This window comes from Zootoca vivipara, chromosome 3, assembly GCF_965207765.1.
Source record: "Zootoca vivipara chromosome 3, rZooViv2.hap1.1, whole genome shotgun sequence".
In the NCBI taxonomy this organism is placed as follows: domain Eukaryota; kingdom Metazoa; phylum Chordata; class Lepidosauria; order Squamata; family Lacertidae; genus Zootoca; species Zootoca vivipara.
This window is the reverse complement of record NC_142586.1, coordinates 1,974,364-2,000,055: the sequence shown is the minus strand read 5'-3', so window position 1 is coordinate 2,000,055 and position 25,692 is coordinate 1,974,364. Positions and strand designations below refer to the sequence as shown.

At 43.8% G+C, this 25,692-nt stretch overlaps 1 protein-coding gene across 6 annotated transcripts in view; it reads right to left on the bottom strand.

Annotated features, from left to right (window-relative positions):
• The window catches only part of B3GNT2 (UDP-GlcNAc:betaGal beta-1,3-N-acetylglucosaminyltransferase 2), a 36,099-nt gene extending 10,895 nt beyond the window's left edge, over positions 1-25,204 (bottom strand). For 2 of the 6 annotated variants that reach the window (XM_088665493.1, XM_035110437.3), the window contains exon 1: positions 10,943-13,102. The gene's annotated coding sequence lies outside the window, so the exon portion shown is untranslated. Of the gene's footprint in view, positions 1-10,567; positions 10,884-10,910; positions 13,103-25,118 lie in introns of those variants that run through there. The other 4 variants (XM_060272310.2, XM_035110439.3, XM_035110441.3 and 1 more) reach the window with 4 other exon arrangements.
• Positions 25,205-25,692: the final 488 nt, after the last annotated feature.

Sequence of the window (25,692 nt, the reverse complement as noted above, 5' to 3'; positions counted from 1 at the left end):
CCGCGATGGGGTGAGCTCCCGTTGCTCGGTCCCAGCTCCTGCCAACCTAGAACTTCGAAAGCACATCAAAGTGCAAGTAGATAAATAGGTACCGCTACAGCGGGAAGGTAAACAGTGTTTTCGTGTGCTGCTCTGGTTTGCCAGAAGCGGCTTTGTCATGCTGGCCACATGACCTGGAAGCTGTACACTGACTCCCTCGGCCAATAACGCGAGATGAGCGCCACAGCCCCAGAGTCGGTCATGACTGGACCTAATGGTCAGGGGTCCCTTTACCTTTTATCCCTATTTGGAGCTGCAGAGATTGTGTAATTTAGAGGCTTTTGCAAATGTCATCTGATAAACTGCCATGAAAAAGAACAAATCTTCTAAACAATTTTACACAATAATTTACATATGTGTAGTTTATTTTGTTTTTTGAGCTAAATTTTGTAAGTACAAAGTGTGTCATAAAGCCCACAGCATTAAATGGAACTTCTGCAGAATGATGTGTGACTGTGCACTTATGTGAAGCAAGTCATACTGAACTTGGTGGAGCTTACATCTTGAGTAAACATGCATATGATTTGGCTGCCCATCTCTAGAAACTAAACAGTACAATCCTAAACATGTCTACTAAGAAATACACCTTATTGAACTCAATAGGGTAGGTAAATGGGGTTGGGGTTGCAGTCTTAGTTAATCTATGAAATTGTTTTAAATTACAATGCACAGTGCATTGTTTCTGCGATTCAAGCACAAAAATGTATGTGATTCCTAAGGCGTCACTTGCTTTCAAGGCTACTAGCTTTCAACACATGGTCTGCTTTCTCCACCTAACTTTTAGCTGCTTCCACTTCCTAAGTGGGAGGCAGGTGGGAATGAGAAACTAGATATGATGATGATGATGATAATGATGATAATGAATTATTAAATTTCTATACTGCCCTTCACCCAAGGATCACAGAGAGGTTCACAATCTAAAAAAGACAAAAATACATAACATAGAAACAAACACAAACAATACCCCCTCTAACAGTTTGAAAGGCCATAGATTGGCTAATTAGCCAAAGGCCTGAACGAATAAGTACTGTTATGTTTTTGCCTGGCACCTAAAGATATGTAAGCTATGTAATGAAGTTGCCTGGGGAGAGCATTCCACAAGCAGGGAGCCACCGCAGAAAAGGTGTTAAGTGTGTGGATGCCTTTTGTTGAATATGTACCGTTCAGGTTATTATAACTGTACAGGCAGCGACCATTTTGCACACGTCTGATTGACAGCAGAAGAGGGCAGAACAAGGGTTGGAACAAAGCAAGCTTATGCAGGCTCCACTGACGTGGGGGGGGTGGCAGGAATGGAACCCCTGTGCAAAATGGTTGCTACCTTTATTATGTATTTTACTTATTTTAAAATTATACTGTAATTGCTTTACTTGTTTTTGTAATTGTATATTGTTGCAACCTGTCCTGGGACTTTATGGCAAAGGACAAGGAATCTTACAAATAAATACGTAAGTAAATACAGCAGCTTTAATATTTTTGAAAAAAAGTTTCCCTTCTATTATAAAAGTGGAATTATGGCTAGCCTCTGTTAACCCGGCACTTAAACAGTAAAGTTATCTTCAATTTAATTACCGGTATAGGCAAAGTTCTGTTCTGTATAAGGAAAAGGATTGGGGGGCAACAAGCAAATCAAGATTTGGGGTTGATGTTCGTGAATTTTAAACAATTAGCTGCAAATAATAGATAGCATATTTTAGATTAATGTACATTTTATAAAGTCAAGAAGTTGGCAGCCTTCTTCAGCAACTTTCATAATCTCTGACCATTGGTAATGAGGATCAGGGCTGATGAGAGCTATGTCTCATTTGAAAGGCCACAAATTGAAGAAGGCCAACTTAATGCTTCAGTATTATGCAGAGTATTTTCCAAGCGTCAAACTACAATAAATTCAAGTTAGCAGCTCAATCCTGAAACTGCTTCACTTGTTTTATGTAGTTTTAATCCTGGGAAGGATTACAGTGTAAGAAAGAGATACGTCTAACTTTTCTTCTTTTACTGGCCACTGGCTGTATTGGTTTTTTTTAAACAACTCTTTATTGGGTTTTATATAAAGGACCACAGTTATAAATAAACCAACCAAATAAATAAATAGACCAAAACCATCTTGTATCATCATTCATGGATAACAAAAATAGCATATCAGGTTTGCAATAATATCTCAGACATTTGGTTTGTGGTTAGTGTCCAAATATAGGTTCCTGGTTTATAAACTAATTTAAACAAGATAAAAGTAACAGTTAACATTCAATATCATGTAGCCAACTGTCCAGTCACATATCCTTGTGGTTGTGTTACAACTGAATATGGATATTAATCATTTTCTTTTTAGGTTACAAATAAGGCAAAATTGGGTACTGATATATTATTGAACGTCAGAATGGAGGTGAATATCTTGTTTAAATAAACCAAACTGAGCCAAAGGCGGCGGGGGGGGGGGGTTGTTCATACATACTAGCATATGTAATAAAATCAAACCAATGGGGTGAAGCCACCCTTTTTGATCTGTCCACATGTCAAGCACAGCTTATTTGTTTTAATCTCTCAAGAAGGGCTACTTTCTAGACTGTCTTATACCGGTTATCTACGGTTACACCAAAAAGATATTTCTAGTGTTGACTATGTTACATTGTGCAGACTGCAATAAATGGCTTATTAATTCTTTGTTATGTAAACTCAGTTTATTGCCTTAGCCCCTCCACGTGAAAAGAAGAAACAGGGTTAAACTACACAAAGTCAATCATGCATGTATTAATTTTTTCAGCCGGAATCCTTCCCACCCCAGCCACAATGTCTAAGGGATAATATTAAATGCTTGTGCTGTAATGCTGATGAAAAAAGCTGTTGAACCAATGGTATCTGAATAGCTAGATCAAACTGGTTTGAGCATGGGAATTTCCAGATGCCCAAGTAGGTTAATTTTGTTCCTGTGATACGACTATAGAAACTCTGATTACTTAATCACATTTTCTCCCTTCCAGGAACACAGGTTCTGTTCACAAGGCACAAAACCTATGTTGTCTACGTTAATGTCTAGTTTTCAAGTATCCAATTCTACAAGCCTATGCATACTTTCTAAGAAGTAAGTCCTGTTTACTCAAAAATACTTATTTCTGAGAAAGAATTCTTAGGATTCTGCCTGTCATTCACCTTGATTTTGAACAGGTTTACTTAGAATCTGGATCCCATGAGGTACTTTTTGGTAAGAATATTTAAGATTGCAGCCAGTAAAGGTAGTAAAGAATTTCAGCTTCTGATTAATTTAGTTCTCATAAGCCCATGCCTGTGTCAAATTCTTAGTCAATTTCTTTTTCCAACAGGGATTGTGGTAAACCTGCAATACAGTTCCTTGAAATGTGTTCTATATACTTTGAACTATGAACTCCTGATATGCCGTAAGTGGCACCACAAAATTCATGTAATGGGAATCAAGGGACTGAAATAAAATTCAGAAAGAAGAAATAAAAGAAATAACAAAGATGATATGACAGAATTTACAACTAGCTTTTGATAGTCAAGATAATAAATTATATGGTAAAAAGAGAACTTTTATTTCAGTAATGTCATTCAAAATTGAAGAGAGTAGAGCTTGAATTAATCTCTGACTGCTTTTCAACAGCTTGCAGAGCTCCTAGCAGCTAAACTACTATGAAAAAGAATGATAAAAAACTGGAGTTCAGCTACTAATTAACAGAAGCTGGAAGAAAAGACAAGAGGGGTTAAATGGGTCACTAGTTGCTTGGCTGCCTCTTCTGAAACTTTTGGGTTTTTTTCCACCAGCAAAGAACAGACCTTTAACCCAAATATTACTGTTTGCAATGCATCACCATCTAACAAGATAAGCAGTGATGTTGTGAATAGGTAAACACAACCAGCCAGTTACAATTGCTTTGACTATGTTTGTGGAAGAGTATCAGCAATTCAATGAGAGGGCAGCTCAGAAGGGCCAGCCCTGTGTTGCATTATCTTATGCATCCATCATGTGTTCAGATTCTTAGTAACATCTGAATAGTCAATGATGTGTCAAAAAGAAAGGATTGAGTAATGAATCATGAAACACTTTCCAAGTGTCATAGTGACTAAGATTACAAGCTTTCCACAGTGATGAACCCAAACTCTTCAACTATGGAACGAAAAGAAAAAAACCAACCACAAAGCCCTCATGCTTGTCCTCCATATCTCTATACCACGGGTGTCCAACTTCCAAGAGACTGCGATCTACTCCCACTATTAAAAAAACTGGCAGTGATCTACCCATTGGAATGACTGGAGTTGTTGAGCTTTTGGTGGGGAGGATCAGCCAAAGTTGTGGAGCTTTTATTGGGGGGTAGGATCAGTCAAAGTTGTTGAGTTTGTTGTTTGCTTGCTTGCTTGGGGGGGCATCAGGGTCCCACGATTGACTAGGACCGGCCAGGTACATCCCACGATCGACAGGTAGATCGCGATTGACCTGTTGGACACCTGCTCTATACCATGTACTCTTATGCTTTCTGAACTAAACTGGGCTGCTTGGCTTACGTCCTCCCCTTCCATGTGAGATGGCCAACAAAAAATGGAAAGAAAGAGCAGTTATTGCTCATGCTCAGCACTCCTGGAATGGGATCATGCACAATGCAGGTGAGCTTAGTCCCAGTTTATCCAACAACTGTTGAAGAGGTGCTGCATTCTGCTAGTGGATCACCCACATTATACTTTAGGGGCCTGAAATAAAGCCTTGATGTTTTCCATGAGTAGACCTCAGAAATATTTAACCATGCCAAACAACATTCTACTAATGTCTAATTAGGCTCTATACTAAGCTACTGATGATGAAATTATTTCATCAAGTTTCCCTCTTCTTTTTTAAAAAAATCCAACCAGCATTAAAACACTGGTTAGGACTTCTATTTGATTAAATACCAATTGCCTCTCAAGGGGTTTCTGCTCTTATTTTTTCTTAGCTGAATATACAGTAATGCAACATTTCATTATTCATCTTCTGTGCTGCATCTAAATGTTCTAAATGTTCGACTTATCTAGCTGTTGCCACCAATGCTAGCACTAATTTCCAGAGTAAAATTGGTTACTCTACAAGTATAGCATTTGTTTATTACCGGTATCCATGTTGTTCTGTCCACTGTACACAATGGCCAGGTTCAATGGCCTGCAGGTGACCAAAGGAACGATGGCTTGTTTTGTCACACTTTGTCCTCCTTCTATTCTCTTATTCCCACTCTCCGCTGTCTCTCCACTTGACATCCAAAAAGGAAACACCAGGGAAAGTGGGGGAGGCCTCTGCTAGCACATGTTTGCCCATGGGTGCCACACTAGCAACCCTTGGCTTACTGTGAGGTGTCAGCTGAGTCACTGGTTAAAGATGCACATGAAGAAACTCTTGAAGATAATTTAATAGCCATGATTCTACAAATGTGTAAAGAGCCAGCATGTTAAGTTTTTTCTTATCTGAAAGGGAAATCAAGTAACCACATTTCAAGTACAGTAACCAAAAATGCTGGTCCTTTTTTGGGGGGGAGAGGGGGGTTATTGGATTGTTATTTTTGCTTTCATGCGAAAGGCTGGACTAGATGAATCCCAAGCCGGAATTAAGATTGCTGGAAGAAATATCAACAACCTCAGATATGCAGATGACACAACCTTGATGGCAGAAAGCGAGGAGGAATTAAAGAACCTTTTAATGAGGGTGAAAGAGGAGAGCGCAAAATATGGTCTGAAGCTCAACATCAAAAAAACCAAGATCATGGCCACTGATCCCATCACCTCCTGGCAAATAGAAGGGGAAGAAATGGAGGCAGTGAGAGATTTTACTTTCTTGGGCTCCTTGATCACTGCAGATGGTAACAGCAGTCACGAAATTAAAAGACGCCTGCTTCTTGGGAGAAAAGCAATGACAAACCTAGACAGCATCTTAAAAAGCAGAGACATCACCTTGCCGACAAAGGTCCGTATAGTTAAAGCTATGGTTTTCCCAGTAGTGATGTATGGAAGTGAGAGCTGGACCATAAAGAAGGCTGATCGCCGAAGAATTGATGCTTTTGAATTATGGTGCTGGAGGAGACTCTTGAGAGTCCCATGGACTGCAAGAAGATCAAACCTATCCATTCTTAAGGAAATCAGCCCTGAGTGCTCCCTGGAAGGACAGATCGTGAAGCTGAGGCTCCAATACTTTGGTCACCTCATGAGAAGAGAAGAATCCTTGGAAAATACCCTGATGTTGGGAAAGATGGAGGGCACTAGGAGAAGGGGACGACAGAGGACGAGATGGTTGGACAGTGTTCTCGAAGCTACGAACATGAGTTTGACCAAACTGCGGGAGGCAGTGCAAGACAGGAGTGCCTGGCGTGCTATGGTCCATGGGGTCACGAAGAGTCGGACACGACTAAACGACTAAACAACAACAACAATTTTTGCTTTCATTTTATATATTTGTTATTTTATGTGAACCGCCCTGAGACCTTTGGGTATAGGGCAGTATAGAAATTAAATAAATAAAGCAGTTAGAAACAATAAAATCAAAGGGCAAAAAATACCAAAAGCATAAAATTGCAACAGCACAATAAAACTAAATTCAGCCAAGCTGGCCTGGGGAAATAAGCAGGCATTTGCATAACAACACTAATGTGTAAGAGCCTGTGCCAGAAGCTTCCCTAAGGAAGACATTCCAGAGGCAGGAAGCTACTCCCCCCCAAAAAAAGCAGAGATAGAGAGAAAAGGTTCTCCAAAGGTCTACTTAGCATATGGGCCAGTTCATTTGGCTGAAGGCACTACTTTAGTACTTGGGTCCCAATCTATATTAGGGCTTTAAAAAGGTAAGCACTTACACAATGAATGAAGTCTAGAAACTTGACAGGGCTACTTCTGGGTAAACATGCAGCGTATGCTGTTGAATATTCCAGATACAATCTTTGGCCTACCAAGGACTATAAGGCCTACTGCATTCAGCTAAAATCTGACCTGCTATTTTATGAATTGCCACAACTAACCCTTATGTTTATGTTGCTGTTTTTGAGCAACTCCAGCTAGTGGATCTGGGGCTCTGGAATGAAAAAATGAAATAGACCCCATCAGCCTAAAGCAGGGGTCCCCAGACTTAATGCACTTTGGGCCGGTGCCCAAAGCGCCGATCCCACGGTGGGCCGGGGGAGCGCACACCCATGTACCTGCGCACACGTTATTTCTGGCGCACTTCTGGGTTTCCGGAGAGCCGAAAATGGCTTGTGCGCATGCACACGGGGCCTCCCCCCCCCCCGGAAGTGCACCGGAAATGACGCTTTCGCATGTGCGCGAGCTATTTCCGGTCCTCCGGTGATCCGGAAGTGGGCCGCCACGCCATGCCACTAAAAGCAGCCTGTGGGGGGCACCGCAGGCCGGATAAATCGGTCCATTAGACCGTGTCCGGCCCGCGGGCCGTAGGGGACCTCTGGCCTAAAGTATGCCCACCCTAAAATGTGTGGTGTATTGTTAGGTATTTACTACTGTATCTAGCAGTCCTCGCTTCTGGATAGTGCCCAAACTTAAGTCTTCATGTGTTATGCTGCTTGGCATACTTGCTTAAATCCTTAATTTCACAATTGCTGCCCCAAGCAATTACAAATCATTGCAGCTCACATGTGTGGGCTACACTCCCAGAAGTATGACCAGAGGTTCTCTGATAATGTTAGATGAGAATGAGTTTATTTTATCGCAAAGTTATGGGTTTGAGCCCCATGTTAGACAAAAAGATTGCAGGGGTTGGACTACATTACCCTCATGGTCCCTTCCAACTCTAAAGTTTGATGATCCTGTAAGTTTTAATTGTTAGAGCAACCAAGACAGGGTTAAACATTGAGGACATTTTATAATCAGCCCTTTCCCCTGGCAATTCAAAGCATGATTTTAAATCCCCTTGATCCACCCACACAGAACATCCTGACTTTTTAAGAACATGGTCTTCTAAGAGATTCTCACCTTTTATTATAACTTGTTCCTTAAAGTGCGTGCGTGTGTGTCAGACTAGCAGACTCATGAGTTTTACAATCCTGATTAACTACAAAATAGCATATAGATTTCAAAGTCTGAAAAAGTAGAGTGGCATCTAAGAGCTATGCATTAACAAACACACTTCTCTATGTTTGTTTTGTCCTTTGTCCATAAATCTCAACATTTGATGTACACTTAAACCTTTATTCAGTAATAACTTTCACTGAGTTATTACAAAGGATTTACTAAACAGGATTGACTTCCAAGCATAAACACTCTTTTTTCAGTTTCTGTAATCTACCTTTAATCTGTGTCATGCACAAAGAACCCCAAGGCTTCCTTCATCAAAGCACATATGCAAATACTACCAAGCAGCATATTTGGAAGACACTTGAAACTGAGCAGTTGCCTTCATTTACCAGTGTCTGTAAACAGAATGGTCGCAATTATTGAGCTTCAGTACTTCCTATAGCCAGGAATGGGATTCACCATACTGTAATTCTCTTCAGTTTGCCTCGGCTCCAATCAGTGTGCTGTTGTTCTGCTACTGCCTTCCATACTTTCCAGAACCACTCCCTTGCCAACAGTCCCTTCTCCCCCACCATTCCAGGTTTCCCCAATCTGGTGCCCACCATTGGTTTTAGATTACAACTTCCATCAATCCTAAGGATTAAGCATCCTGGTTGGGGGTGATGAGAGTTTAAAGTACACAAAACATTGGGCTGGTACCAGGTTGAGGAAGGTTACTTCAGACTCTTAAGCAGTCCCCTTTTCCCCAACCTTTTTTTTTAAAAAAAAATATTTTTGATTGTAACATACAAAACAAAACAGGTGAGGATATCCACAATAAACAAACACCCTCCCTTCCTCAAGGTCAGTGTGGACACATAGGTAAGTAAGTCTGTAATAAGTTCTGTCCCAGAACCTGAGGAATGCTGTTGACATGTTTATAGCAGGCCGAGGTTCTTTCATGTATATCACAAACATCTCCCAAGTTGGCACAAAATTCCAGCGCCTTTGCCTTCCCCTTTGCTTATGTTAAAAGTTATTTTTCTACAATGGCTACATGCTACTCTTTGCAACCAGACTCTTAAGCAGCCAGTTGATCCCTCACTACCTGCAGCATGGCAACTTTTCTCCAGGTTGTTTTACATCTGACCCAGCATGTGACATAAAGGGGAAGGCCTATTAACACCCTGATAACACTATCACACCAGGGAATTATGGAAATAGTCCATTGGATTATGAGAAGCCTCATAAGACACCCTTTTGCTACCTTTCACCTAGGCTATACCAGATATAATCTACTCAAGTCTAAGAAAAAAGAAAATCAAAATTGTCTATGAAAATTAAATGACACTTAATGGGAAAAACCTACAGCATGGGGCATTTTATGAAAGCTAATATTACTGTTGTCATGCAGGTGACTAGTTAGAGGTAGAGGTAAGAAAACATAAATAACCATGACTATATCCCTATCTATGAAACAGTGGTATTTACCACTTTTAATAAAGTGCTTCATAACATAACAAAAACTAATTGCAACACGTAATTTTTGTGATCTTTGGCAAGAATGGAAAGATTCAAGAGTACAAAAGAATCAAGGATTCCCTTTATCTAACCAATTCCATATTACCTAGCTGAATCCTAAAGTTAATCGTTAAACTACACCATGGTAGGCTGTTATCTGGAGGTCATGCTAAAGGATTTTAAAACAATTTCTGCTATACATTATTGTGTTAAGAGCAAATTGGCATGGATTATGCTTGCCACTTCCAATTTAGAGAGAATTATTTTTCCACTTTACAGCAGAGGGCTGAAGCTTCCAAGGGGCAACTGTCAATAGAACTGCCCCACTTCACAACAAGGGCTCTGTGTTGCAATTTTCTTCAATATACGGTAATTCATGACCAATGCCAGATCAGGAAGTAAGAACAGCCAGGGCAAGCGCCTGCTATATTCCTCCTTTCAAATTTGTAACTAGGGGGAGCCCTGTTTAGTGTGAGAGTAGAAAACAAATCTCAAGGCCAACATACTTTTTCACTCAAGCACGAGTTACAGAAACAGCTCTGTGTCATGTTGACACCTGAATAACAGCAGCAGAAATCTGGCTTAACTTCTTTTTATTATCCAGATTTCACCATCACCCTTTGTCAACAACTCGCCCCCTCCCAACAGGGCAACAATATACATATGCACTTAGAAGTCGCCCCCCCCCAATCAAATGTAAAAGTAAATGTGTATGGGATTGCAACCTAAATGTCTTTGTAGACAAAACCCCTCTACATTTTCACTTGTGCCCACATGATCTCTACCATTCCTGAATACAATACAGACAAGGTTGATGAATGGACTGTGCAGGTCGGACAGGCAGCGGACTGCAAGGGGCGGATGGGGTAAGACAGGCACCCCCAAACTCGGTCCTCCAGATGTTTTGGGACTACAACTCCCATCATCCCTAGCTAACAGAACTATTGGTCAGGAATGATGGGAATTGTAGTCCCAAAACATCTGGAGGGCCGAGTTTGGGGGTGCCTGGGGTAAGAGAAAGAGAAGGGGAACAGAAGAAGCACACCAGAACAAGACAGGCTCCAATCTCGACGCCACAAATATGAGTATCTCTCACTGCTGGCGGCTTCCACGCGGCCACCTAGGATGCCCGAGGAGGAAATTCCCCAGTTTGTCTTGTAGACCTCAACGCCCATTCTTGAAGCCACAGTCTGAGCTAGAATTTTCCACGTCCAAGCCTTAAGCACCCAGGGAGCGGGGCGGAAAGCGAGCAAAACATCCGAAGCAGGCTTGCGGCGTGAGGGCGCCCGCCTGAGCCTGTGAAAGGAAGGGCGCCAACTCCTTGCGCGTGACCCCTTCCGACGGCCTGCCTTTCCCCACCCCACCCCTCGATCCACACAAACACACACCTTGGGGGTGGAGGCCCTGAGGCTTGCATTACCTTGGCAGACAATGGCCAGGGCCGCTGCTGCTCCTACTCGTGCCCTCGTCGGTGGATCCGCCACCATCGCTTTTCAGGTGGCGATGGCCTCGTCGGGGGCTCCAGAACCCGCCGCGGCTGCTCCGGTGGCGCGCCGCTTCAGCAGCGGCGGTCCGGCGTGCCTCTCCACCCCCAGGTGCGGCTCCCTCCGCTTTTCTCGCCGGGAACGAGGCCGGTGCGGGACGAAGCGACAGCAGCTGCCGGAGCAGCGCGCTCGAGGCCTGGCGGCGGGGCGCGCAGCTTCCTTGGGCTCGCCGGGCTCTCCCCGACGGCAGCAGGGAAGGGCGAGTTTAAGTCCGGGAAAGGGAGGGTGGAAACGCCGCCAACGCCGCTTCCGCCGACCTCCCTCCTCCCTCCTTTGCGCGCGAGGGTGACTCACTCCCTCGCTCGCGGTGCGACTCCGAAAGAGAGCGCGGCGGTCTCGCAATGCCCGCTTCGGTCTCGAAGGCACAATGCTGGCAATGCCTAACCCAGCAGCAGCAGCAGCAGCAGCGACGCGGGCCCGCGAGCTAGACGGCCCCCTCCCCGGGTGCCGGGGGACATGGTGGCCAGAAGGCTACCTGCTCCGAGGGGAGGGCAGGGCGCCGGCCTCGTCGGATGGGCGCGGGGGGCGCGGCGACTTGTTGCTCTGGTGCCTCCGAGGCTGCTCCGCTTCCCGCCAGCCTCTCGCCCCGCTTCGCGCAGGAACCGAAGGCAGCCCTTCAGGCGGCCACGCTGCCGCTGCCACCGGAGGAAACAGACGGGAAACGGGGAAAGGAGCGAGCGAGCGAGGAGAGCCAGGCTCCACCTCCTGGGCGGCCCCTCCGCCGCTTCTGAGACAGGCCTCGAGCGCTCGGGGGGAGGCAGAAAGAGAAAGGGAGCCCGAAAGAGTTGCGCTCCGTCCCTGCGCCTGCTCGAAGTTTAGGAAAGGAGGGAGCGGGTGGCGAATTGGGAAAGCAAAGAAGAGCACGGCAAAAACCGCGCGCGCGAGAAACGCGGCCGTCGGGAAACGCAAGGCTGGCAATTCCCGCGAAACAGCAGCTGCGGATCTAACGAGGAAACACGCCCATTGCGGCCGCATCTGAACACACAAACTTGCTCAAACTTCCCTTAGCCGCTCGGGCTAAGCACGTCCCTAAAAGGGCTCGACGGTGTGAGGTGGCCGGGATGGGGGTTTTAAGGCACCTTAGCAGGTGCAGGATGCCACTGGAGTCCCTGGTAGGGTTTCTGCTGTAAACCCCGCGGATGAGATGCCAACGAGGGCGTTTGCAATTGCAGACAAGGGCCTTCCGTGTAAACGGGTCGTGAAGATCCTTTCCCCCAGGTGGGTTTGGCACCTTAGCCCCCACCATATTCCCGATTCTTCAGCCGTGGCTATTCTGGTGCTTGCCCTCTTTCTCCGGTCCGGTGGGTGGGTTTTGGCTGCTTGGTTTGTATATTCCTGGCCCACTCCTCAATTACAGGTCTGCCAGCCCTCTTTACATTCTGGGCATGTACAGAGGCATATCTGCACCTGTGTGCACCTTTAAAAATAATCCCAGGAAGCACACGAGAACAAATGTTACTAGCTGTTTTGTATTTTTCTGTTGTAAACCGCCCTGAGATCTTTGGATGAAGGGTGGTATACAAATTTAATAAACAATAATAACAATAACCTTAGTTATTCTGCTTCACAAGAGGAAAAATGGAAGCTTGTGGTTATTTGCCAGAGGCAATATCCATTCCTGTTTTTTTTGTGTGTTTTTTAATACTGAGATCTTGTAGAACTTAGAGTGGTATTTACCTGACTTGCATAAGGTTTGTTTAAGAGTTGTACAGAGGTGGCGGAATTATAGATTATAGATGTACTTTCAGCATACAGCAGTTGGAGGAAATTGGCACGATGAATGACCATCTACTGTGCTCAGGTGAGGGGCAAATAGACATTAGGGGTGTGGTGATATGAGGCTGCTTATTGAAACATCACGTGTGACAAAAGGAAAACTAAAAAAAAAATACACTAACAATCTTCTGGCGGGGTGGGTGGGTTATTTTTACTTGTCAGATTTTTTACATTAAGAGGAAATCTGGATATGTGTGTGTGTGTGTGTGTGTAAATAAATAAATAAATAAATAAATAAATAAAAGGCTAACATTTTGATGCCCACAATGTTGTGTGGACTCTGTGAAAAGCATATGTTCACGAACTCATTCAAAAATTAACTCTTTTGTCTGGAAGCCCCCCAATTGCTTTGTTGCTTTCCTGTTCTTCCTTCGCTATCATCAGGACAAATTAGGGCTTCAGTTTCTCATCTACATTTGGCATAATTACACACACAAGCAATTAGTGCACCAAAACAGAATCTCCTCTAGGGGTTTGCTGGAGTAAATTCTCATTAGAATTCAGCACAAATACAAGGAAACGGATCCTTGCATATCGTCTCCAGCTGTCAGCCAGTCTAAATTCTACAAGACATCTGCTAGTTCTGATAGCCACTTCATTACCAAAATCAATGTAATAATTGCTATTAACGGGACAAGAATTCCAAAGGTCAATCCAGCTCTCATGTACAGTAAGTTTGAGGTTAAACTGTTAAAAGGCAGTGTAGTTTGAGAGCATTGTTGTGGCATGTTTGTACATTCAAACAATTTATGTATAAACTTAAAATAGACTCGCTTGAGTTGGTTTTATGTCCATAGCAGCAGACTCATTTTGCTTATATAATAGCAAAGTGTATGGGAGAGCTAGTATTCTATTCCCAGTCCATTTTTCATCTAAAAAGTATGGAGCCCCTTGCCCCCTCCAGCACTTTCAGCTCATCTACTCCTCTCTCACCCAAATGCAACAGAATTAAGAGTTCAGTTCTGTGCACTCCAACTCGAAAGTAACCCCACTTAGGATAGAATTGCAGTGACAACACCCCTCCCAACACAAGTCATACAGAAAAATGTAAACAAGTTCTTAGTTCACACTGTAGCACTATGTCTTATAGACTATTTTTTTTTGTGTAAGAGAGTTCATGTCATCAAATTTCTAAATTAATGCCATGCAGTTTATTAATCATCCTGCTAAAACTTGTAGATCAGTGCAAAGTTCTCAGAGCATAGTTGTAAAAAGTGTGTATTTTAAGCTTAGGAAAAAAATCTAGCCTTTAATGCAGACCTTTCCAAACTTTACATGTTGGTGACACACTTTTCAGACATGCATCATTTCGTGACACAGTAATTGAGTATTACTAGCAAACCAGAGTTAAAACTAATCCCTTTCCAGTGCCACACTGCAGCCGACACACTTAACGTGTTGCAACACACAGTTTGGAAAGCTCTGCTTTAATGTAAATCAGGGTCCCCAACCTTTTCGGGTCTGGGAGGAGATTTGGAAATCTAAGAAACTGCTGTGGGCAGCGCAAAGTGCTCAATTCACATCAGAAAAACTAGTGATACTCAGACCACTCTGGCATGCAACAGCCCCTCGAGCCATGGGCATACCCAGCATGGGGCAGGGGGGCAGCTGCCCCCCCTAGAAGCAGGGCAGCTGGAGAGGACAAGCAGGGACGCTGCCTGCTGTGCTCCGCCTCAGCCTGCTTGGCTGAAGCGAAACAGCAGCAGCGGCAGCAAAGCTGCCTCCGTTGAAAAAAACCTGGACTTGGACCTGGGCTAACTTCAGCCCACACTCCTTCAAGTCACAGCGAGCACAGCACAGAAAGTGCTGCCCCACAATGCTCCACGGCACAGCTTCGCTGCTGCTGCCTCGTTTTAGTCACCGCTGCCGTTAAAGGCGCGGGCGAGGCAGGAGTGCAAGCGTGGGTGGCTCCGTGTGCTGCCTTGCAAACGGCCCCCTTTTCTCTGGGGGGCGTGGACGTTGACCATGCCTCCTGGGGGGATCCTGGCCACATCATTGCCAGCTAGCCAATTGGGTGGCTGGGGGGCGTGGCTGATGTGCCCCCCCTAGCTTTGATCCTGGGTACGCCCATGCCTCGAGCATAACAGCTATTTACACTCCCAAAATAAATAACACAGAAAAAAGGAGGCAATAGTCCACCCAAAACTGCAGGCAATGTCACCCCACAAAACAGCAACAACAAAGCCAAACTCCAGGCAGGGGGGCAGGCAGGTGCCAAGGGATGTAACTGAGGGAAACTGTTGGGAAACGTAGAGGAAGATCAATTTAATGCATTTTGTTTCCTCAGATAAGTAGAAGCCATTTGTAGTTAATAAGAAAAACTTTGGTCTCCCTCTTCTGGGGACATTCACAAGTTTCTAAGGGCTAGGATCCAGAGATACTTTAGACACGTTCAAAACTCTAATGCCCCTTGAATATATGGAATCAGTTATATAGGTTCCCCCATTTTAAATGTAGGCTTAGATTGTTTATAATGGAAGTTGTATTTCATATATGTGATGGAAGGAATACACAAGAAAGCCAAAGGTATTACCTACTTCTCATTGATGTATGTGACAAGTTCAAGGATTACTAAATAACTTTTTTTTAAGATTCCAAACGAACAAGCCAGCATGACCTTTATTGTTTGCATAAATTTGATTATAGAATAATTTGAATTCCTACTACAGATAAGAAACTGAAAATTTTGCAACAAATACTCTAAAAGATCAGTCCATTCAGAATCATGACAATCTCTTGCAGGTTTCCTTGCTTAAAAACAGTTTCTAGTCTTAACCACTGCAATAAACAGGCAGTTCCTAACAAAACTCACTGACTTACTGATTTTGGCATAGTCGTTCACAAATATCCTTCCATAGTAGTTCTGAAACCCTGTTCAGATGTCAAAAATCGTGCAATTAAAACTACGTAAGCTGGCCATGCCCGCTGTCCATCTCTGACTGCACATTTGGAAGAAGGTCTGAAGAGGGAAACCTGTGCATGCATAGACCCTCCCTGAGATTTAGAACTCTGTATTCCTCATCCTAGACATAAAAGATAGTTTGGCACAATCTCACCATTTTAACCACTGTTAATATTGTTTTACAAAACTCTGGTTCATCAAACTATTATTAAGCTTTGTTGTTGTTTTACAAGCAGAAGCCTATGCTTATGATTAATTCTTTGATCACTGAGGTTTCCTCTTGGCTAAAATGTATCCAGCGTCCACTGCCAGTAGCCTTGGAATAAATCCATCCGGTTTCTATCACCATTTGGGAATCACTGTAATGATTTCCCACCATTTTTGTATCCGCTTTGAGAAACTATGGAAGAGGCCATGCCTTTGAGACTTTGACAACATTCAGAATGTCATATGTGCCTTTCCTCAGTTTTGTGTCCTATCCTTTTTCATACCAAGGGAATCAACCTCCTGCAATGTACTCAACTAACCAAAAATATTTTGGTTTAACATGTTGTATTAAGGGATTTCCATATGCATCCAAGCTCCAAAATACCAGAAAATTGCAGCTATAAAGGATAACACATATAAAAACTCAATGTGGATATGATATGGGATGGTATCCTATGTTATGGTTAGTTAAAGCTTCACTACTATGTTGGAGCTGTATGGCTGCCAGTGGCCATTTAGGTGAACTTAAATGCCAGAAAAATGGAATAGACATGGAGTTTCTGAAACTGAAGCTGTCATGCAATGGAAGGTACCATTCCATGTTACAAGTACCACTAAATCCTCCTTGCTGTCTCTGCTGGCTCATTTATCCTCTTCATGATGAGCAATTGATCTCATGCTGAATCAAGTTCCAAAATTGGGGATCACTGCAGAGAAGGCTGTGTTTAAAGTTCCTAGTGATTTCTGCAGGTGGGTATCTCAACAGATCCTCTAGAGAAGAACTTAAGGTACAGGCAGGTTGAAACAGGTGTAAGGAACCTGCCCCAAACTATTTGGGGCTTTAAAATTCTCGACCACTTTGAATTGGGCGTGGAAACTGGGCACTGGCAGCCTGCGACACTGGATCAAAATTGGTGTACAGGCATCTCATGTGTGTTCAAGTTATGTGCGACCATGCATATGCATGGCACCAGAAACCTGAAAGTGGGGGGAGAGACCTGAAGAGCCTTATCAAAGCCCTGCTGTGCCTCCGGCTCACAATGAGACCCTCCCCGGAGCCTGAAGGGGATGTCCCCTTTGGGCTCTGGCAAAGGTCTCTTCATGAGTTGGAGACGCAGTGAGGTGCTCATCACTTACACACAATTCACTTATGCATGCAGATATCTTTTTATGGTTTCATGTAGATGTTAAAACATATGGGAGACAGAATAAAACTGAGGCACCCCATAAGTTCCTCAGCAGCACCTTCTGTAACTGATGCAAGAAGCACCAGAGCTACCACAAGACTACATCCCAGCCTAGACAACAGGTCCATCCATTTCCAGCATAAGTCATCCATCTGGGCAATTACGGCTGCTTCTGCTCCAAAACTAGGCCTGAAACCAGATTAGTATCACCTGACACGGCCTGCTCACGTCAGCTTACCAAAAATGGAACATTAAAAACTGGGAGGTAGCTCTCAAACCAAATGTCTAAATTAAGCCGCTTACCATGAGTCTCACTAATGCCTCTTTTAAAATAGCAGAGATCATTCTCCCCCCCCAAAAAAAGGTATTTACGACATCAAAGATTCACACACCCAGCCCTGCCCTGGCAGTTTTCATCAGCTAAGATAGGCATGACTCTGGAAGACAAATAGTAGAACTTATCCCTCCATGTAGGTGGTACACATCGTCATGTTTCACAAGCTGTGAGGCATCCATCATGACATGACCATATGGCACACTCTGTCATAACACTGGCATCAAAGTAGGCATGGATGCAATGACTTTATTTGCTAATTACTTAACTAATCCTTTGAGGATTGTTGTTTTGTTTTTTAATATGTATTTTTGTGTTTATACTGTACTGTAAATCTCCCCGTGATCCTCGGATGACGGACAGTATAGAATTTAATAATAAATCTCTCGCCAGGTCTGCACCCAGAAGGCCCTTCACTACATGAAAGATCTCTGCAGGACTATGTTGAACAGACAGTGGTGGCAAAGTATGATTTGTTTGCCACAACTTTAGAAGACTGCAAGTGGGTTTTCATCTCTGTTCTGATGTAATCATTGCATATGAGTCGTCTTCCATTTATGCTATAGAGTACCCTACGGTTTCAAGGAGCTAATACTGGCTCAATGACTAGACCGAGATCCTTTGAGAGTGAGCCAAACAACATTCTCTCTGACCCATCTTTCAAGATGCAGGGACAACAGAGGTTGGAGAAGGGCTGGAATCAGCCCAGGGTAAGATGCCACTCCTCTCCCATTCTACATAAAGAAGCCAATTGGACTGGTAGCTAAAACAATGCAATTACAGTATGCAGGTTAGCTTGGGAGGTCAGGGCAGGCAATGTGGCACATGCAGTTCTATGCCCCTCTTTTGCTGCCCCTCCATATCTCACCCCGCCTAACTCCCCATCCAAGCATCTGCCTCACTCTGCCTAATGGTGGGGCCAGTCCAGGGAAAAGGAAACTCAAAAATTGCACAGCAATTATGCTGATCTCTTCTGTCTCTAAATGTGATCCCTATTTAATATTTATATAGCACTTTCCCTAATGTCAACCTTCATTAGAGCAAAGATGATTACTTTTGACGAAACAAGTATGCAAGAGTACAGTCTACTACACCTGAGTGGTCCTTGTGTAGAACTGGCACTTTTAAATTAAAAAATAGGTCCTGTGAAACGGTGGTATTAGTATTTAAAAGGATAAAGCTGCACTCCAATTTCAGCTCTTCATCTCACGTATGCTGCTAACTGTTTCTTCCAGAATGTTCTAAATCTATTCTTTGACTTCCTGTGTGTCAAAAAGAGTGGTTTCAAGGCAGTCTAGATATGGTGTCGCCTGGGGATGAATGTTTGGTTGATTAATCATTTATATTTTAACTGATTAAGCAGTCAATGGATTAACTGTAAATCAATTTGTATATTACTATAAATTCAGTATGTGTCTTTTTAAGCATCGAGGGCAATGACATATGCAAGGCACAGAAGCCCTGCACACTTTCCCCACTCTCCCAATCACTGGAGATGTTATTTAGCATTTCAATGAACTTCTGACATCTGACCAAGCAGATGCACTTTCAAGCATATCATCATCAAGGTAAGGGCAAGAAAGATGCCTTTTTTATTTTTTCAAATGAAAGCTGAGATTCTCAGGAAGCTGAATTCTGCAAAATCATGGTGAAATTAAATCAGACAGTACAAGATACAGACTTTTCGGAACATCAGATTGTCTCTGCACTGGAAAAAGAAACATGAGAAGTAGACTTGAAAGATAAGACTGATTACCAGTATGTACGATAAGATAAAAGTTGAGGTGAAAGCCCTTGAATGCTTCTCTCTTGGGAAGTAAACTGAGTAGGAACTACAGTATTGCTTGCCAGATCACGCCTCACCTTATTGTATTCAGTGGGTACCGTATATGCAATATATGAAGCAAATCACTGCAAATCTCACCTTCACTCTGTTGCTTATAGACTTAGAAAAAAGGAAGGGGTATTTTCCCTTTGATTTGATGGTGTTTACATCGTATAGTTTGTAATATTGAACCTTGCAGTGTGGTGCTATTATTTGCTGAGCCAGCGTGGTGTAGTGGTTAAGAGCAGTGGACTTGTAATCTGGTGAACTGGGTTTGCTTCCCTGCTCCTCCGCATGCAGCTGCTTGGGCTAGGACCTTGGGCTAGTCACACTTCTCTGAAGTCTCTCAGCCTCACTCACCTCACAGAGTGTTTGTTGTGGGGGAGGAAGGGAAAGGAGATTGTTAGCAGCTTTGAGACTCCTTAGGGTAGTGATAAAGCGGGATATCAAGTCCAAACTCCTCCTCCTCCTCCTGAAATGGGATGAGAAGCACTAGTGTGTGGATGAGGCAGCTAATTTTTATTTCCTGATGTGCCTAAGTAATTATTTGCATCATGTCCTTCTATTACCTTGGAAATGACAGTCTGTTTTCTCGTGTAATGTACAGATACAAATATTTTAAGGGGAGTATTTTCATTTGATAAATTGCCTTCAGGCAAGAGATACAGAACAATTAGATCAAGAACAAATAGATTAAAAAACAGTTTCTATCCAAGAGCTATAACCATCTTAAATGCTGTAACTAAATAATATGATCCCAGGGAGTTGGAATGGGTGTGTATGTATGTATGTGTGTGGCTGTAATTGTGTTTTTATTTTGTTTTTTATGGGATGGCATTCAATTTCGTTGTACTATGTACAATGACAATAAAGTATCTATTCTATTCTAATCATGCTTCAGAGTAGGAGGGCCCCTCTTTTTAAAGTATAAAAGAGAATTTCACAGTCTTCGTCATAACTAGATACATGCTTGTTTATCTGTCTAAACCAGAGGTTTTCAATCTGTGTGCCTCAGCACCCTTGGGTGACTTAACAATTGGTCAGGGGTGCCGTGGGGTGCCTTCCTTCTCTCTTTCTCTCCCTCTTCATGTCAGCCATGCTTTCTGCATATCTGCAAATCCTCTTTTTTTTCTGCACCAAATCTCTCAATTTTTTTCTGCACCAAAAAGGGGTGTGGTGGTGGGTGGAATAGGGGAATCCCCACTTCCTCCCAATTTGGGGGGGGGGACCATTTGACAACAGTGGGTCTGATCTCTATGTAAACATGTTTTAAAAATGCAGTGTCAGCTTCTCTGAGACACCCACTGACAATAGGGCATTTTTATATCTAAAAGGCAAACTTGGGTACATTTATATATGCTTGCAGAATGCAACTTATTTTTTAGATTGTATGTTTCATTTTCTCTCTGTATATAAAACAGCATCAGCATTAGACACTGCAACTAGCAGTCTTGCATGTGCAAGCAAAACTGACCAATTGCTGGAACAGGCCAGGATCCAAATGCTGGAATGAGTTCAAGAAAAATAACTGTTTGCTATAGCAGCTGCTTGCTTCCTAGTGATTACTTTCACATATATGTGCATATAGGACAGAATTTGAAGCAATGGGAATTAGACCTGTTTCAGGTCTGCCCTACAGCTTTCTCTTTATCCCAGATCCCTGCAGGCTGCTTGTTGCTTACTCAGTTCTAAAGCAACGTTCTTCTGTCCATATGCAAGGCCTTCTCAATTATTCCCCTGCATGGCAGGTGGAGTCTAGCATTCCTCAACACCAGATTCTGGTCACCTACATTAGGGGAGGAATTCTTGCCTTCATGTCCTGCTTGTGGGCTTCCCAAAGGCATCTGGAAGGCCACAGCTTGAAGCAGAATGCTGGACTTAGATCTGATCCACCAGAGCTACTCTTATGTTCTTTTTCAGAAGTGGTTCTAGGCTTGTGTTCTATTATGAGTCAATCATGGTTACAACTTGTGGGAGAGATATTTAGAAATGGAAAGTGTGAGGGGGAAAGGGTACAGAGAGCCCCCCCCATACTGAGGAGCAGTTCCTCCACCAGCAGTAGCATCAGTGGGGAGGGGGAAGAGTCCAGTGAGAAAGGAGGAAGGAGGAGACGGGGCTCTAGCAGCATAGGAGAGCCCCTGCTGCACGTGGGAGAGGAAGAGAGAGAGGGGGAAGAGGGGGAGAAGGAAAACATGGAAAGGAGACCCTTTTCCCCTCTGGTTCCGGAATTACGCAGGAGGAAACGCGGGAGGAGATTTGGGGTGCCCCGACTCTTATGTTGGAAGAGGACGCGGAGCGCGCCATTCCAGGGTTCTGGGTCAGACTGAGCGGATGTATCCTGTATAGCAGCGTTTCTCAACCGGTGTTCCGCGGCACACTACTGTGCCTCGAGACGCTGGCTGGTGTGCCGCGACGAGAAGGGCGATTTGCATTGTCACGTCGCTGACCCGCCGGAAAGGACAATGCAAATCGCCCTTATCGTCTGCCCGCCTGGGGTCTGTGCGTGCCGTAATTTAAAAGAAACAACAGCAGGAGCTCAAGAATTTGAAAATTCCCGCGACGGCTGTGATTTGTTCTCGCGAGAGGTCAGCCTTCCCCCTCCCTCCTCCCACCCCCCCCCGCTCGCTTCCAGCCTGCCGGTGAGTGATTGCGGGAGGGGGGGAGGAAGAGGACGACGACGGAGAGGCTGCTGCACAGACAGACAGACACCGAGCGAGAGCGCGCGCGGCGACCGGCGACTGAGCAGGCCCGGCGCAGAGAGCCCGCCCGAGGAGGTGCGCACGTTCGCCGGCCTTCCCCAACCGCTGCGGCGGGTGCGACAGAGGGAGAGAGATGTCGCCTTTCTGATGGGAGGCCAAGCGGCGCGGAGGCGGCGACACCCGCCTGAGCAGCAGGTACCGCTTGCGAAGAAGGAGGCCGGCGGGTGGCTAGGCGGGAGGAGCGAGCGAGTGAGGGTGGGTAGGCAGGCGGGCGGCAGACCAGGCTTGTAGGCCCGGTTTTGGGCCGGGCGGCCTGAGGCAAGCCACCCCCAGGCTGCTTATGACGTGTCCCCGCTCGCTCCGCAGGCTCTGTGCCTGGTGGGTCCGCCTGGCTACCGCGCAGCAGTTCTTCAGTGGCATGCTTTACGCGTCTCCCCTCCAAACTAAACTAAATATAGGGCGGCACAGAGTTGGTGTGCCGCGGGATTTTTTTTCATAGAACAAGTGTGCCGTGGCCCAAAAAAGGTTGAGGAACACTGCTGTATAGCTCTAGCACTGTAAATAGCCTGCACTTAATACAAGCATGAAAAGGCAAAGGTCTGGAGAGTCGTTACTCTAGAGTAGTCGCAACGCATCGCCTGTGACAGAAAGATACAAAATCCTGCAAAGCCTGTTTACTAGGAGAGAAGGTGGGATGACTATATTCACCATAAGATGTGATCACTCTTTCAAACTGGCCCCAGGACTCTCGAAACCTAATCTTTCTCCAAAATAAAAAAATCCTTCCAGTAGCACCTCAGAGACCAACTAAGTTTGTCATAGGTATGAGCTTTCGTGTGCATGCACACTTCTTCAAATACACTGAAACAGAAGTCACCAGACCCTTATGTATAGTCAGAGGGTGGGGAGGGGTATTAGTCAGAAGGGTGGTGGGAATGGGTGATTGGCTGATACCGGTAGGAGTGGTAAACTATTAACGACTGCAATTGGTCTTGCAGGAAAAAGCAAGGGCTGAGGTGCTAAAGAAAGCTTGATCATGTATAATGAGATAAGAATCCAGTGTCCTTATTCAGCATGAATAAGCATATCAGCTTGGGATATGTTCATATTAGCACAACGTGAAGCCAAGGCTGCTGAAAGGCCAGACAGGACAGAAATATGGAAGGGAATGGTTATGTAATGTCTCAGCCAAAAGGATTAACATGACTGAAGGACACAGAGCTCACTTCAGCAATACTGCCTGCCCCAGGCATGTTCCTGTGACATTGGGTTGTAAGAAAGCTTAGACATTCTCTTCACTTTTTGCTTCCTTTCGTTCCCCTCAGAAATGATTACTGTATTTTCTCAGCAACCCAAAAAGCCTTCAGCATTCAGTTTTAACCTATATCAGTGATGGACGTTTACAAGACCACAATCTGAGTCCTTTCTTTGACAAGACACTGAGTACACTGAGTTGGCACATATACGGAGTCAATTCTGCAGCAACACAAATCTGGAACAGCTATGGAAACTGAGAGAGTGCTTGCCTGGATTCTGCTGATTCCATCTCGCAGAGTAAGCCAATTTCCACCAGGGAAAGCTAATCAAATATTATAGTCATCTTGTAAGAAAGACAGCCATGTGTTTCAAACTTTAGGAAGAAACTATGATAGAAGCCCATGCATAACCCTCTGTTTTCTCCCCGAATGGGATGTAATTGACTTTGATTGGTCTATAAATGTTACACGACGCAATGGCATGAATCATAGAATCAAAGAGTGGATGGTTATGTTGGTTATGTTATACTTCAACTTGCCATACAAGGCACCAGAAAACCTCTTAAATCTTCTTCCCTGTGTGCATTAATGTTTTACTTTCCACAAGCATGACCAATCTGGGTCTACTTTGCAATGCACTGTTACCATATGTTTATCTTTGTCACACATGTGAAGCTGCAGTCCAGGTATGGTTGGGACTAGAGCATGGAACAGCTAGAAGCAAAAATCTGTAATAGAGACCTTTGTACACTATATATTGAAGACAAAGGATCTGGATCACTTAAGAAAATAATACTGTAACATTTCCCCACACCCTAAAGGAATTTAGTAATCTCTTTAAACCACCTGCATCATGTTCCTCCCTCACCCACTATCTCCTGGCAGCAGTCATTTATCTCATCAAGCTGCAGCAGAGAGGAAGCAAGTGTCCCTACACTCTCAGTAGGAGACGAGCAACTTTTGGCTCCTCCTTTTCTTTGTTCACTGAGGTCTAGTGGCTGAGTGTTTCTTTCTCCCTCCCTCTCAATGCCTTCTTTTGTTTTGTATCTTTTAGATGATCTGCACAATGTCAGATATGTTCTTGTATTTTATCTTTGTAAGCTGCTCTGGAACCCTTTTTTGAGGTGAGGTGGGGTAAAGATATTTTAAATAAATAACAATAAATACAACACTCCATGCATCTGATAGGTCTGTCCCTGAGAGTACAGTTCTTCCAATAAAAGACCAAAGGAAAAATTGCTCACAGGGAGAGCAGTGAAAAACTCTGGGAATCCAAATGAACATATTTGGGAAGAGGGAAGCTAACCACGTCTTGAGATGGTCACATGACTATCATTCTCCATGTCTCTTTCAGGGTTAGAGCTTTTTGTTGAAAGAAACAATTAATAACAATCCATAGGGACATATAACAAGTTGTCGTGTCTACTGTTAAACAATTAAGTCCAGTATTCCTGCTTTCTAGACTTCTGTCAGGCACTAAAGTTGAATAAGGTTTCATCTTAATATAAAGCAATGTACTTCTACTCTGAAATAGTAGTGTCAACTCACTATTATAATTTATTTGTAATTTCAGTTGCACTTAGAAGTTTCTAGGCAACCACTATTTAGTATAACAAGAATAATAAACATGGGTGGGTGAAGAAATGTTCATAAATGGGGGGGGGGGACTCCATTTTTATATGGTTTTATAAAAGTATAAAAGTTGCATACAGTAAAATATAAAAAAGATATGTGCAGTTTTTAAAGATCTTTTGCCAGTCACTTTTGAATGAATTGCTTTTTAATGAGTATTATTTTGGCTAATGGCGCACATTTTCACCACCGTTAAAAACAATTAATGTATATATAAGACAAAATGTAACTTACAAGGAATAAGAAAGGAGCGAAGCAGAGAATTTAAATGTGTCGACAACAGCGGATGGTAGCTTTCACTTCGATGTGTTCAGTCTCCTTGGACCTGAAATTAAAATATGAATTTAAAAATATGTATATATATTGAGGGTACTGGATGTCCTGGAGGCTTTTTCAAAAAGGCATGATGCAGCTTGCTAGATGCTGGGGCTGTAATGCAGAATTCGCATCAATAGTTCATATGATGTAGTGTACAGGGTAGTGGCCCTGCTGCGTGGAAAAATCTTTCTTTGGTTTTGGGAACATATTTGTTTGTGAATGTTAATCTGTGGTCCTGGAGTGAATGGGTCACCCCTCTGTGGGATACAGATGTGGCAGAGGATGTGGCTACATATACGGAGAACTGAGAAGCAATTAATTGTGGTGTGATGAGCATGGCGGGATATGTTTGAGCATGGGTGGGGGTAGGTGTGAGAGGAGTATGAATATCCTGCTGTTATTTTTGGGTGGAGAAGGTATGGCATAGTTAATGGCATAGTTAATGGCAGTGATCTGAAAAATAGAAGGGGATACCAGCTTCATGCCATCC